Raw genomic sequence first — 15,159 nt, forward strand, 5'->3', positions numbered from 1 at the left:
AATGAGCAATGTAGAATGCCTTTCAAATTGAATAGGTACTTTTTTCTGTTAAATCAGGAAAGACCTTAAAATTATATTCCCTTTTAAATTTTTTAATTATATAAATAATACATTTTCAATGTAGGGAAATGGTAAGATACAGATGGGCAGTGGTCTTACCTATATGCTTCCAGATATTTCCCTCTGGATAGACATGTATATTTTGTTACAATAATTCCTGCACCTCAAAAACAATACAAACAGTAAAAATGAGATTGTATTAGCCTTATTAACTGTTGCAGAGGTGCTAATTTATATACAAATCTATGTGCATTCATTTCAATTTTGACTTTTAAATTTAAATTGATATGATCAAAATAATACTACAAGTTTCCACGTGAAGCAGCAGCAGTTTCAGAATAATTCAAAACTTGATTCAGGCATGCTGCTGATAAAAAAAAAAATGTACTTTTTTTTTCATTAGAATATGCAGCTTTCTACTACTGCATCCTTCGAAGAGAAGAATATTCTGCCGGTTTGGCCACAAGCTCTTCACGTATAGACAGTTACTCCTTAGTAAACTCTTCCTTCATCCTGGTGTTCTTGAAAATATTCATCAAACATAGAAGAAGACTCATTTTCATATTCCTTTGGTTATTTAAATGTTGACTCTTCTCCACATTGAATGGCAAAATCAATATGCTATAATACAATGTTCATACTTTCTTCATCTGACTGATCATAAGGTAAGAAGAGAACTATGCTGCAGTCATCAGCCCACATACAACTTTAGTTACTTTTTTGAATTTTTTGCTTCTTAAGCCACTTGTAGAATCATCACATAAGGAATCCATGTCTAGATCTAGAAACTTTCAGTTTCCTTTTTAGCTTTTTTACTCTGCAGCTACATTTTGATCACGATGTTAACTTGCGGAATTTCTAGAGAGAGCATGGCACTCAGGACTGCCAAGATGCCAGAAATACACTTGAATGACTCCACCATGAACTGAGGATCAACAAGAAAAACTCCATAGACTCGGAAACTCCACTGCTCGAGCTGCAGGACCAGCTGCTTCATCATAGTCAGGTGAATGTACAACTCAGTCCAAGCTGGACAATCAAAGCTGGCAAGGGTATTACCAATTACTAATGGGATTGTAATTGTCCTAGTCCTTTTGAAAGCAATTAAACAATATGAATCAAAAGCAATACAAAGGTTCATACCTTTTACACACCTTTATGCTCGGTTTATGAAATGATAGACTAACCAAATGTTCCAAAAATATGGAAAAATTATATGCATGAAGCAGCACCTCAGATCATTATTCATAACAGTAAAGTATTGGAAAAAACCTACAGCACCAACAATAGAAAAATGAAAAATGAAATTACAGAGCATCCACTCAAATATTGTCAAGCCTTTTTAAAATTATGGTTATAAAGACTGTGCAAAGGCATGAATAATGCTCATGACATATTAAATAGTGACTCAAGCTTTATAATTATTTGTCTAATGATTTCAATAAAATATAAAAAGAGAATACTCACTATTACTAAGACCGACTGTCTAAACTAGATTGCAATTTTTAATCAAGAGAGTGGCAGACAGAGTATATGTGTGATATGGTTTGTATCTGTGTCCCCACCAAATCTTGTGTCCCTATAATCCCCAATGTTGGAGGTGGGGCCTGGTGGAAGGTTACTGGATCATGGGGGTGGATCCTTCATATATGGTTTAGCACCATCCCTTGGGTGCTGTTCTCATGACAGAGTTCTCACAAGATCTGGTTGTTTAAAATTCTGTGTCACCTGCCTAGCCTGCCACTCCACCTCTTCTTGCTCCTGCTCTGGCCATGTAAGATGTGCCTGCTTCCCCTTCGCCTTCTGCCATAATTGTAAGTTTCCTAAGGCCTCCCAAGAAGCAGATGCTGCCATACTTCCTGTATAACCTACAGAACTGTGAGCCAATTAAACATCTTTTCTTTATAAATTACTCAGTCTCAGGTATTTCTTTATGGCAGTACAAGAACAGACGAATGCAATGTGCATAGACTTTTCCAAGACCTTAGAATGTATTATGTAAAGGCATATTATTAGTCAGCGAAGTAGAACCACTAGAAGTAATATAGATTAAAGGATTTGTTATAGGGGTTAGATTTTTACGAAACTATGTTGCTGGTGGAGAAGTCTGTGCAAGGCTGTTGTCTCTGTGTCTGATGTTGAACCTGAAGTCACTATAGAATAGCCAGCCAGCAATTGGTAGGAAAGCCTGAGTAGATGAGGGCAAGGACATACTAGAAGCTGAAAGGACAAGCGAGTGCTTGAGGACAAACTTGACCCAAGTCCCTTGGCTTGGGCTTTCTGTCACTTGCAATCTAAGGAGTTCTAACTGATAAAAGTAGATCAGTCTTGGCTTTGGAATAATAAGTCTGATTATGTTATAGAAACTTCACTATGACTCCACCTAGCATTAAAACCCATGGAGCTGAGTGACTGACAATCCCTTCTAGAGACCAAATGGGCAGAATCTGGGAATAACTGGGAAGACCAAAGGAATTAAAGACTGCAGCATGGAGGAGAAAGCAAGAATAGGAACCTTGAAAAGTGGCAGTTTAGTAACCTTGAGGCTCTAGATCAAAGACTCTTCATGGCCATCGAGAAACTTGGAATCTGCTGAATGGAGTGTAGAAGTCACTCTCTAATCTCCACCTTCTATGCATTCTCTGTGGGTTAGCAAGTAGAATGGAAACTTAACCCTTGGTGAAAAGCTGCTTTGTGCATTCTTCTAGACTCTATCTGTGTTTTTGGCCCACGAGGATAGGCATGGTACTGGGGTAAAACATTGTGATGACAACTAAGGCTAAGTGTTGACTGATACAGCCATTACCTACTGCAGTGTACATGCCTCACTTTACATTTGTTTGAAAATTCCTATATAAAGAAACTAAGTAAACAAAGCACAGGTCTTGATAAATTCACAGTTGTGTGTCTATACTGCCTTCATAACCAGTTGAAAAATGGTCAACATATCATAAATGATTTCATGCTGGACACAGTAGCTCATGTCCATAATCCCAGCACTTAGGGAGGCTGAGGTGGGAGGATTACTTGAAGCCAGGTGTTTAAGATCAGCCTGGGCAATAGAGGCTGATCCCTGTCTGTACAAAAAATAAAAAATTAGCTGGGCATGGTGGTGCACACCTACAGTCCCAGCTCTTGGGAGGCTGAAGCAGGAGGATCTCTAGAACCCAGGAGTCGAAGGCTGCAGTGAGCTATGATTGTGCTACTACACTGCAGCCTGGGCAACAGAGCTAGGCTCTGTCTCTAAAAATAAAAAAATAAAATAAATTTAAAGAGAAAGGAAGAAGAAGAAAAAGAAAAAATGAGGTAGCAGAATTTTCCCTGCCAAATCCACCAGTTAATAACCTATTGTTATATCTTGAAAGTTATGTTGGGATTATTTCCTTCTGAAATGGACTTCCTTCCATTTCACCTTCTATCCCTGTGTATTTTTGTTCACCAAGACTCTTATGAGAAAATTCTACTACAAATATGCCATTGTTGGGGAGAGAAAAGCTTTCACCTCAGACTCTCTAAAACACCGGCTTATGTCTGCCCACCCCTCTGAGAAGTAAACATGATTTGTAAATAAAAGCCACCCTGGGGCTCACATGAGATCAAAATTTATCTCCACGGTTTTCATGTTATGTTATTATCCTAATGTTGCCTTAAGACTCTCAAAAATAACACTTGAAAAGATCCACATTTCTCATATCTAAAGGAAGTTTGTTATTCCTTTGTTTGCACCCTACCTTGTTAGAAAAAGGATTGGAGGAAGCTTTCTGTGATACAAAAGATGAAAGAAAGAAAGAAAGAAAGAAAGAAAGAAAGAAAGAAAGAAAGAAAGAAAGAAAGAAAGAAAGAAAGAAAGAAAGAAGGAAAGGAAGGAAGGAAAGAAAGAAAGGAAAGAAGGAAAGAAAGAAAGAGAAAGGGAAAGAGAGAGAGGGAGAGAGAGAAAGAAAAAGGAAGGAAGGGAGAGAGAAAGAAAGAAAAAAGGAAGGAGGGAAGGAAAGAAAGAGAGAGAGAAAGAAAGAAAGAAAGAAAGAAAGAAAGAAAGAAAGAAAGAAAGAAAAGAAAGAAAGAAAGAGAAAAAGGATCAGATCAGGTCAGAGAAAAAACAATGGTTAAAAAAAATAACTTGTCACTAGGGTAAGAATAACATGCATAATGCATTTTTTTAATGTCCTGAGAAACTGAGCTGTATATTTGTTTCATAACTCCCCAGCTTCCACAGCAAAAATAGAGAACTGATAATTATCACTATTTTTATTCTTTATGGTTGCTCAGGGGGAAAATTTTTAAAGGGGACATTAGTGGAATAAGGTTACCCTTCTGTCACTCACATTTGATTACTCATAGACTTTTCTATTTGAAGATGCATTAAGGAAAATTTTCCTTGCAAACAAATGTTGTCAAGTGAATTGACCAACATGCATACCTGCCAAGTGCCCAGCATCCTCAAGTGCCTATAGGACATTAACTCCAGTAGCCTGTGTGGCCAAGTAGAATAAAAATAAAGTTACTGGGAATTCAGGATTGATAATATCTCTGATTTGTATATTTCTGCAGCAGTCAGTCTCTTTCAAAATATGGGAACAGCAAGTTAAAATAAACTGTCTTATTGGCAGAACAGAGTGTGATCATGAGACACCATTCAGCTTTTATGCTGATTCATCAGCTCACAGTGAAACGAGCTTGCATGAGAGCATCCCAGGACCACTGAACATTCAGAGGTATGTCCTCGCATCTTAATTTTTTTAAGGTAAAATGAGATTTTCATAGAATAAGGATAAAGCTGATAAATAGCAAGTCTAAAATTACATATACGCTAGCCTACATTTAAGAATATCTTGGCTAATTATTCCTAAGTCGTTGATGTTTTTGTTTGTCTTTGTTTTTTACTATTTATTTCCTTTGCTTTACAGCTTTATTGAGTCATAATTGATGTAAATAAACCATCCATATTTAAAGTGTATTATTGATGAGTTTTGACATAATATACTTCCATGAAACCATCTTCAATGTAATGAAAGTTTATATCACTCTCAGAACTTTCTCTTACCTCTTTCACACTCTAATTATTGTTTTTAACCTGCCTGTTTCTATTATATAGCAAATAATTTGCTTTTTAGAATCAAGTTCATTATGATGCAATGAATATTTATCATTTGCTCTTTTGAACTGTGTTTGATGATTCTGTGACTTTTGTAGGTATCACAAAAGGGATTTACTTTCATGCAGAAAACTTAGGCTCAGCAAATGAATCCATATTTACGAATTTATGATGGGCTGAAATGGTAGGAAGAACTGGCCAGTCTCTCTTGGACAAGAGTAGAACATTTAAAATGAAGTGGAGGTGATGGTGATGGGGGTGGGGTTGTACCACTTCAGTATAAGGAAACTGCAAAGAAAAAAAAACCCCACCTGATTACTATGGCGGGGGTCGGTTCATGATTACATCATGAAAGGGGCAAATAGTTTAGAATATGCTAGGGGCTGGTGAAGAATTAAAGAAAAAAAGAGGGAAGAATGAAAGGGAGTAAGGGAAGAAGGGGAAAAGGGAAGGAACAAATAAGATATTAAGAGTAAAGGGAAAAAGACAAACAGAGAATACTGCAGTAGGGCTTTGAGCTAAAAGACATAGAGTGACTTTTGTGATGAAGAAACCAAAGAAGGTCGTGAAATGGGCATCCAAAAAAACACCAAAAAAACAAAAAAAAAAAACACAAAAAACTAAAACGGGCAGCCTGTGGTGCTGCGGCTGGATAAAGAACATCAGGGACAGGAAGGCTGTAATAAGATTCCACCACCATCTCTGCCCATCACTAGGGCTGGAGGCAGAGAAAAACTTCCCCTACTCAAGAAAAAGAAGCTATTTTTGTCAAGTTAAATGAGCCTGAACCTGCAGAGCTGAATTGGCAGATGAATATTGCTAATTGGTGCAGTTTCTTCGGTGCAGGAAAGAGTTTCCAATAAGACGGGCGATTCATCGGCCACATGAAGGTAATTTATTAATAAAAATGAACTGAACTTTCAGAATCCTTGATAATGATGAGCTCATGGTCCTTCGCCTCCCTTCCCTTTCCTAGAAAGGACAACCTACAACAATGATGCCTCAGTGATATCTTCTCCAGCCCATTCCATATGTGGCAACATTTCAAGTGGTTTTTTTTTTTTCATTAGGAATTTCTACATTTAGTTGTCAAATCAAGCTGCTCTAAATGCCTAATTGTGATTCTCCCTTCATCAACAGACTTTTGGAGGAGTTCCTGATTCAAAGTAACCAGGAAAGTCTGCTAACTGCAGCTTAATTCTGAAAAGTGAAGGGGAAAACAAAACAGGAGAAACAGTCTCCCTTTTAAAAAAAATTAACTTTATTTTACAGTTTAATAAATTTGACAAATGTATCCTCCTATGTAACCATAACCACATTAAGACATGGAGAATTGACATCACCCCAAAGAATTCTGGTTTCCTTTGCAGTAACCACTCTCCCCAGCCCTGGTCATAGACAGCCACTGGTCTCCTTTCTGTCGTTGTAGATTAGTATTGCCTTTTCTAGAATTCCATATAAATGAAGTTATCTAATGGCTTTTTAAAAAGTCAGTTGAACGTTTTTTGAGATTCAGTCTGTGTTGCTGTACATCATTAGTCCATGCTTTTCATGGCTGAGTAGTATTCTATTATATAAACGTACTCCAATATGCGTATCCATGGGCGTTTGGGTTGTTTCTGTTTTAGCCCATTAAAAATCAGATGGCTATGGGTATTAGTGTCCATGTATTTGTGTGGACATATGTTCTCATTTCTCTTGAGTAAATGCCTGGGGGTGGGATTGCTGTGTCATATAGTAAGTGTATTTTTAACTTTATAAGAAACCATCAGCTGTTTTCCAAACTGACTGTATCACTTTACATTTCCATCAGTAATGCCTGAGATTTCTAGTTGCTCCAAACCAGAGCCACTGAAATGGGTATAAACTGGTATCTCATTGTTTTAATCACATTTTCCTAATGACTAGTAATGTTAAGTGTTTTTTCATGTGTTTATTGGCCATTTGTGAATTTCTTTTTGTGAAATGTTTGCAAAATCTTATGCCCATTTTTAAAAATAGGGCCATTTTGTAACTGTCCAATGGGTTCTCCTTGCCTGCTGCCCAAGTAAAGGTGATTTATCAAGGAGTTTGTCCTTTGCATGCCCAGGTAAAGGAATTGCAGTAGAGAGGGCTTAATTCACTCAGAGCCACCTGAATGGGAGACTGGAGTTTTATTACTCAAATCAGTCTCCCTGAAAATTTTGAGGCCGGGGTTTTTAAAGGATAATTTGGCAGACAGGAGGCCAGGGACTGGAGAGTGCTGATTGGTTAGGTCAGAGATGAAATCACAGGGGATCAAAGTGGGTTTTTCTTGTTGTCTTCTGTTCCTGGGTGGGATTGCAGAACTGGTAGAACCAGATTACTGGTCTGGGTGCTAGCTGGTGGATCAGAATGCAGGGTCTAGAAAGTATCTCGAGCACCAGTCTTAGGTTTTACAATAGTGATGTTATCCCTAGGAGCAATTGGGGAGGTTCAGCATCTTGTGGCCTCTGGCTGCATGACTCCAGAACATAATTTCTAATCTTGTGGCTAATATATTACTCCTATAAAGGCAGTCTGGTCCCCAGGCAAGATGGGAGTTGATTTTGGGAAAGGGCTGTTATCTTTGTTTCAAAGTTAAACTATAAACTAAGTTCCTTCCAAAGTTAGTTCAGCCTATGACCAGGAATGAACAAGGACAGCTTGGAGTTTAGAAGCTAGATGGAATCAGGTTAGATTTCTCTCAGCGTCATAATTTTCTCACTGTTATAATTTTTGCAAAGGTAGTTTCAATTGGTCTTATTATTGAGTTGTGAGAGTTCTTTATATATTATATATTGTTTCTTTTTTTTTTTTTTTTGAGTCAGGGTCTTGCTCTCTCACCCAGGCTAGAGTACAGTGGTGCAATCATGGCTCACTGCAGCCTCAAAGTCCGGAGCTCAAGGGTTCCTCCCACCTCAGCCTCCTGAAGTGTTAGAGTTACAGGCATGAACCATGGTGCTTGGACAATATATTCTTTGGTCTCTTTCATGTAACTGAATTTAAACTGAGTTTCTTGTTCCATGAACATAGTATATATCTACACTTGTTTATGTTATCTTTAATTTCTTTCAACATGTTTTGAAGTTTTTAAAGCACAGATCTTGCAAATATTTTATTCTTAAATAGCTCATATTTTTAGATAATATGCTAAATAGTGTAGTTGATCAAATTTTATTTTCCAATTATTATTACCAGTATATAGAAGCACAACATAGTTCTTACATTAAATTGAACCCTATGACTTTGCCAAGGTCATTCGTTCTAGTAGATTTTTGAAGTTTTCTTATGATTTTCTATATAAATGATCATGATGTATACAAAGATATACATTTTTATTTCTTTCTACAACTGTATGCATTTTATTAATTTTTAAATTTTAAACATTTAATTTTTGTGGATACATAGTAGGTGTACATATTTCTGGACTATATGGGATATGTTGATACAGGCAAACAGTGTGTAATAATCACGTCAAGGCAAATGGGGTAACCATCACCTCAAGCATTTATCCTTTGTGTTACAAACAATCCAATTATACTCTTTTAGATATTTAAAATGTACAATTAAACTATTTTGACTATAGTCACTCTTTTGTGCTGCAAATACAAGATCTTATTCATTGTTTCTAACTATTTCTTTGTATCCATTATTCATTCCCACGTCCCCCTCCCAATCCCCCAACTACTCTTCCCAGCCTCAGCCAACCATCCTTTTACTCTATCTCCATGAGATTGATTGTTTTAATTTTTAACACCTACAAAGAAGTGAGAACATGCAAAGTTTGTCTTTCTGTGCTTGGCTTATTTTACTTAACATAATGACCTCCAGTTTTATCTATGGTGTTGCAAATGACTGGCTCTCATTCTTTTCTATGGCTGAATAGTGCTATATTGTATGTGTGTACCACATTTTCTTTATCCATCCTTCTGCTGATGAACATTTAGGTTGCTTCCAAATCTTGGCTATTGTGGATAGGGCTGCAATAACCATGGGAGTGCAGATATCTCTTGGATATACTGATTTTCTTTCTTTTGGATATATATCTAGCAGTGAGATTGCTGGATCATATGCTGGTAGCTCTATTTATAGTTTTGTGAGGAACCACCAAACAATTCTCCATAGTAATTGTTCTAATTTACATTACCACAAACACTGTACTGGGGTTTCCGTTTCTCCACAATTTTGTCAGCATTTGTTATTGTCCATCATTTGGATAAAAGTCATTTTAACTGGAGTGAGATAATATCTTATTGTAGTTTTGATTTGCATTTCTCTGATTCTTAATGATATTGAGCACATAGTCATATACTTGTTTGCTATTTGTATATCTTCTTTGGAGAAATGTCTATTCAAATCTTTCGCCCAGTTTTTAATTGGATTATTAGATTTTTTTCCTATAGAATCGTTTGAGCTCCTTGTATGTTCTGCTTATTAATCCCTTGTCAGGTGGGTAGTTTGCAAATATTTTCTCCCATTGTGTGTGTTATCTCTTCATTTTGTCTATTGTTTCCCTGCAGTGCAGAAGCTTTTTAAATTGATGTGATCCCATTTGTCCATTTTTGCTTTAGTTGCCTGTGCTTGTGGGGTATTACTCAAGAAATCTTTGCCCACTCCAATGTCACGCAGAATTTTCCCAATGTTGTCTTGTAGTCATTTCATAGTTTAGGCCTTAGATTTAAGTCTTAAATCCATTTTGATTTCATTTTTGTATATGGTGAGAGATAGGGATCTAGTTTCATTCTTCTGCATATGGATATTCAATTTTTCCAGCTCCATTGATTGAAGAGACTGTTTTTCCCCCATGTATGTTTTCGGCACCTTTATTGTCAATAAGTTCGCTGTAGAAGTCTGGATTTGTTTCTGAGTCCTCCATTCCATTCCACTGGCCTCTATATCTGTTTTTTTGCGAGTGCCATGCTGTTTTGGATACTATAGCTCCACAGTATCATTTGAATCAGGTAATGTAATTCCTCAGTTTTGTTCTTTTTGCTCAGGACAGCTTTGGCTATTCTGGGTCTTTTGTGGTTTTATATAGATTTGAAGATTGATTTTTCCATTTCTGTGAGAAAGTCATTGATATTTTGATATGGATTGTAATGAATCTGTAGATTGCTTTGGGTAGTATGGATATTTTAACAATTTTGATTCTTCCAATCCATGAACATGGAATATCTTTCCATTTTGTGTGTGTGTGTCCTCTTCAGTTTTTTGCATCAATGTTTTGCAGTTTTCATTGTATAGATCTTTCACTTCTTTTGTTAGTTAATTCCAGGGTATTTTATTTGTACTATTGTAAATGGGACTACTTTCTTGATTTTTTTTTCAGATTATTTGCTGGTTGGTATATAGAAATGCTACTGTTTGTTGTATGTTGACTTTATATCCTATAATACTGAATTTGTTTATCAGTTCTAATACTTTTTGGTGGAGTCTTTAGGTTTTTCCAAATGTCAGATCATATCTTCTGCAAACAAGGAAAGAAAGATCCTTTGAATTTCTGTGGTATTGGTTTAGTGTCTCTGGTTGTAATGTCTTTTTCATTTTTGATTTTATTTATTTGGGTCTTCACTCTTTTTTTCTTAGTTTGGCTAAAGCTTTTTCAATTTTGTTTATCTTTTCAAAAAAACAAGCTTTTTGTTTTATTGATCTTTTTATTGTATTTTTCATATCAATTTCATTTGTTTCTGTTCTAATCTTTATTATTTCTGCTCTTCTACCAATTTTGACTTTGGTTTGCTGTTGCTTTTCTAGTTCTTTAAGATGCATCATTAGGTTGTTTATTTGAAGTTTTTCTTATTTTTTCGCATAAGCACTGATAGCTACAAACTTCCCTCTTAGGACTGCTTTCACTGCATACCGTAGGTTTTAGTATGTTGTGTTTCCATTATCCTTTGTTTCAAGAAATTTTTCAGTTTATTTCTTAATCTCTTCATTGGCCCAGTGATCATTCAGGAACATATTGTTTAATTCCCATGTGCTTGTATAGATTCCAAAATTCCTCTTATTAATTTATAGTTTTATCCCATTGTGATCAGAGAAGATGCTTGATATTATTCCAACTTTTTTTTATGTGTTAAGACTTGTTTTGTGACCTAACATATGGTCTATCCTCGAAAATGATCCATGTGCTGAAAAGTATGCTTCTGCAGTTGTTGGATTAAGTGTTCTGTAAATAATCTTCTAGGTCCATTTTGTTTATAGTGCAGATTAAGTCTGATATTTCGTTTTTGATTTTCTGTCTGGATAATCTGTCTAATGCGAAAGTGGGGTGCTGACTTTACTAGCTATTATTGTACTTGGTTCTATCTCTTTCTTTAACTCTAATAATAATTGCTTTATATATGTGAGTGCTACAGTGTTGGGTGAACATATATTTAAAATTGTTATATTCCCTTGCTGAATTGACATTTTTATCATTATATAATGACCTTCTTTGTCTCTTCTTATCATATTAGTCTTTAAACCTATTTTGTCTATTTTATCTGATACATGTATAGCTACTCCTGCTCTTTTTTGGTTTCCAATGGCATGAAATATATTTTTCCTGTAAGCAACACACCATTGTCTTATATTTTAAATCCATTCAGCCACTTTATGTCTTTTGATTGGAGAGATTTGTCTGTTTACATTCCGTTTTATTATTGACAAGTAAAGATTTACTCCTGTCATTTTATTATTTGTTTTCTGTTGTTTTGTGGCCTTTTTTTCCTTCTTTTCTTTCTTCCTGTATTCCTTTAAATATAGCTGTTTTTCTCTGCTGATATGTATTAATTTCCTCTTTAAGGCCAATAATTCTTAGGTTTGCCCCTTTTAGGCTATTTTCTAGATCTTGTAGGCATGCTTCATTCTTTCATATTTTTTGTCTCCTCTGTGTATTTTTAAATAGCCTGTCTTCAAGTTTACTAATTATTTCTTCTGCCTGATCAGTTCTGCTATTAAGACTGATGCATTCTTCAGTATGTGAATTACATTTTCAACTCCAGAATTTCTGCTTCATTTTTTTAAATTATTTCAATATCTATGTTAACTTTAACAGAATTCTGAATTCCTTCTCTGTTATCTTGAATTTCCTTGAGTTTCTTCAAAACCGCTATTTTGAATTCTCTGTCTGAAAGGTCACATATCTCTGTCTCTCTGGCATTGGTCCCTGGTGCCTTATTTAGTTCATTTGGTAAGGTCATGTTTCCCTGGATAGTCTTAATGTTTGTGGATGTTCCTCTATGTCTGGGCATTGAAAAGTTAAGTATTTATTGTAGTCTTCACAGTCTGGGCTTGTTTGTGCCTGTCCTTCTTGGGAAGGCTTTCCAGGTATTTGAAGGGACTTGAGTGTTGTGATCCAAGTTTTTGGTCACTGAAGCTGTATGTGCATTAGGGAGCACTCCAAGCTCAGTAATGCTGTGATTCTTACAGACTCCTAGAGGTACAGACTTGGTAATTTTGGATAAGATCCAGAAAAATTATCTGGATTGCCAGGCAAAGTCTCTTGTATTCTTCTCTTACTTTCTCCCAAACAAACTCTCTCTCTCTTTCTCTCTCTGGTGAGCTGCTCTCTGGTGAGCTAGGGGCGAGGTAACACAAGCACCCTTGTGGCTACCACCACTGAGACTGTGCTGGATCAGACCTGAAACTAGCAGAGCACTGGGTCTTTCCCAAAGCCTGCCGTCACCACTACTTGGTGGTGAAGCCAGGCAGTCTTGTGTCCTTCCCTTCAGGAAGATCCCCCCAGGCCTCAGGCAGGTCCAGAGACGCCATCCAGGAGCCACTGAAACTTCAGAAATGTACTTGGTGCTCTATTTTACTGTGACTAGGCCGGCACCAAATTCACAAGATAAAGTCCTTCTCACTCTTCCCTCCCCTTTCCCCAGACAGAGGCATCTCTCCCCATGTCCACCACCACAAGTTCATGGGGATTTCTGCCAGGGTACCACTAATGTTCACTTAAGGTCCAAGGGCTCTTCAGTCAGCTTGTGATGAATGCTGCCAGGCCTGAGACTCACCTTTCAGGGAAGTGGGCTCTCTTCTGGCCCAGAGTAGGTCCGCAAATGCCATCCAAGAGTCAAGGCCTGGAATTGGGAACCCGAAGAGTCTACTTGGTGTTCTTTTTCACTGTGTCCAAGCTGGTACCTAAGCTGCAAGGCAAAGTCCCCTTTATTCTTCCCTCTGCTTTTTCTCAAGCAGAAGGAGTCTCTCTTCATAACCACCACAACTGTGAATATGCTAAGTCACACCTGAAACCAGCACATCTCAGAGTCTCACTCAAGGCCCATGGCATGTACTACCTGGCTACCACTGCTGATTTTTCAGGGCCCAAGGGCTCTTTAGTCAGCAGAGGATGAATCCTTCCAGAACCGGATCCTTCCCTTCAAGGCAGCAGTCTACCTTCTGGCTGAGTGTGTGTCTAGAGATATTGTCCAGGAGGTAGGACCTGGGTGGGAGGCTTTACGACTCTGTCCAGTGACCTATCCTACTGTGGCTGAGCTGTTATCTAAGATGCAAGACAAAGTCTTCTTTACTCTTCCTTGTCTTCTCTTCAAGTGGAAGGAAAGGATCTCTTTTGGAGCTGTCAGCTGTGCTGCCTGGGGTTGGAGGATGGGCAGTGTAAACGCTCCCTGGCCACCCTGGCTGGTGTCTTGCTACATCACGTGCCCCCCACGTCCACTGGCTACAAGCCCAGCTCAGCACTAAGACTTGCCTAGGATTTGCAGTCCTTGTGGCCTAGCCTGCCTTTCAAGTTTATTTAGAACCCCAGAGCACTTAAACCCAGGGTGGCAAGGCTTGTGGTATTTCAAGTTACAACTGCTGAAATGGGCAATTCCCCTCTGGCTACAGCTGGTCTAAATGTTACTTCCATGTTAATTGGCTGAGTTCTGCCTGGTGTTGGCAGCACTAAGTTCTAATGCCAACTCCCACAGTCACTACACTCTCCTTCCCAAAGCACAGAGTTTTGCCTCTATGCCATGTGGCTGCTGCCAGGAGATGAGGGAGGGTTGGTGTTGGCAATACAAGACTGTCTTTCCTACCCTGTTTAGTGCCTCTTTCAGTAATATGAAGTTAAAATCAGGTACTGTGATTGCTTGCCTGATTTTTGGTTCTTATGAGGGTGTTTTTTTGTGTAGATTGTTGTTAAATTTGGTGTTTCTCCAGGGAGGACAATCAGTGAAGGTTTCTATTTAGCCATCTTGCTCTACTTCCTCTCACATTTTATTTAGTTTGATCCTATTGCATTGACTATGATTTTTGTAAAGTGTTGAAATGGTGACAATGGTATCTTTGTTTTTCTTCCTCATCTTGGTTTTTCACCATTAAGTATGATAATGACTATGAGATTTTATCATTATCCTTTATCATATTGTGAAAGTCACCTTCTCTTCTTAGTTTTCTGAAAGTTCTTAGAGAATTAGTGTTAAATTTTGTCAGATAATTTTCTGCATATATGAAGATAATTGTGTGTAATTTTTTCTCCTTTGTTTTGTTAATATGGTAATTACATTGGTTTCCAAGCACTAAATTGACCTCTCATTCCTGGAATAAAACCCACTTGGTTATAACATGTTATTTTTCTATATACTACTGGATTCAATTTGCTAAATATTTTGTTAAGAAATTTTACATGTATGTTAATGAGGGATATTGGTCTGTAATTTCATTTTCTTGCACAATGTTTGCCTATTTTTTGAAATGTCGACCTTGTGAATCAAGCTGGGATAATTCTTTTCTACTATTTTACAAAATGTCTTGTAAAATATTGGTATTATTATTTTCTTAAATATTTGATAGAATTTACCAATGATCCCACCTGGGTCTGATATTTTCTTTGTGGGAACATTTTCAATTCAAATTTAATTTCTTTAATATGTAAGGGCTAGTAAGTTTTTCTATTTCTTTTTATGTAAATTTTGATAATTTTTAAAGGAATTTTTTATTTAATTGAAGATGTCAAACTTATTGGCATAAAATCATTAATAATTAATGTAACATGAAGATCTATAGTGATGTCTTCTCTG

The 15,159-nt window shown here is 37.0% G+C and overlaps 1 long non-coding RNA gene and 1 pseudogene across 2 annotated transcripts in view; one reads left to right on the forward strand and one right to left on the reverse strand.

Annotated features, from left to right (window-relative positions):
- Positions 1 to 552: 552 nt before the first annotated feature.
- Positions 553 to 1,201, reverse strand: LOC101141321 (GPN-loop GTPase 3-like; annotated as a pseudogene).
- Positions 1,202 to 4,590: 3,389 nt separating this feature from the next.
- Positions 4,591 to 15,159, forward strand: part of LOC101140681 (uncharacterized) — an 80,395-nt gene continuing 69,826 nt past the window's right edge. Inside the window, exon 1 of one of the 2 annotated variants that reach the window (XR_008668776.1) lies at positions 4,591 to 4,772. This is a non-coding gene — a long non-coding RNA (uncharacterized lncRNA). The remainder of the gene's footprint in view (positions 4,773 to 15,159) is intronic. The other variant, XR_002007473.3, reaches the window with a different exon arrangement.

The sequence above is a fragment of the Gorilla gorilla genome, chromosome 8, assembly GCF_029281585.2.
Source record: "Gorilla gorilla gorilla isolate KB3781 chromosome 8, NHGRI_mGorGor1-v2.1_pri, whole genome shotgun sequence".
NCBI classification, from domain to species: domain Eukaryota; kingdom Metazoa; phylum Chordata; class Mammalia; order Primates; family Hominidae; genus Gorilla; species Gorilla gorilla.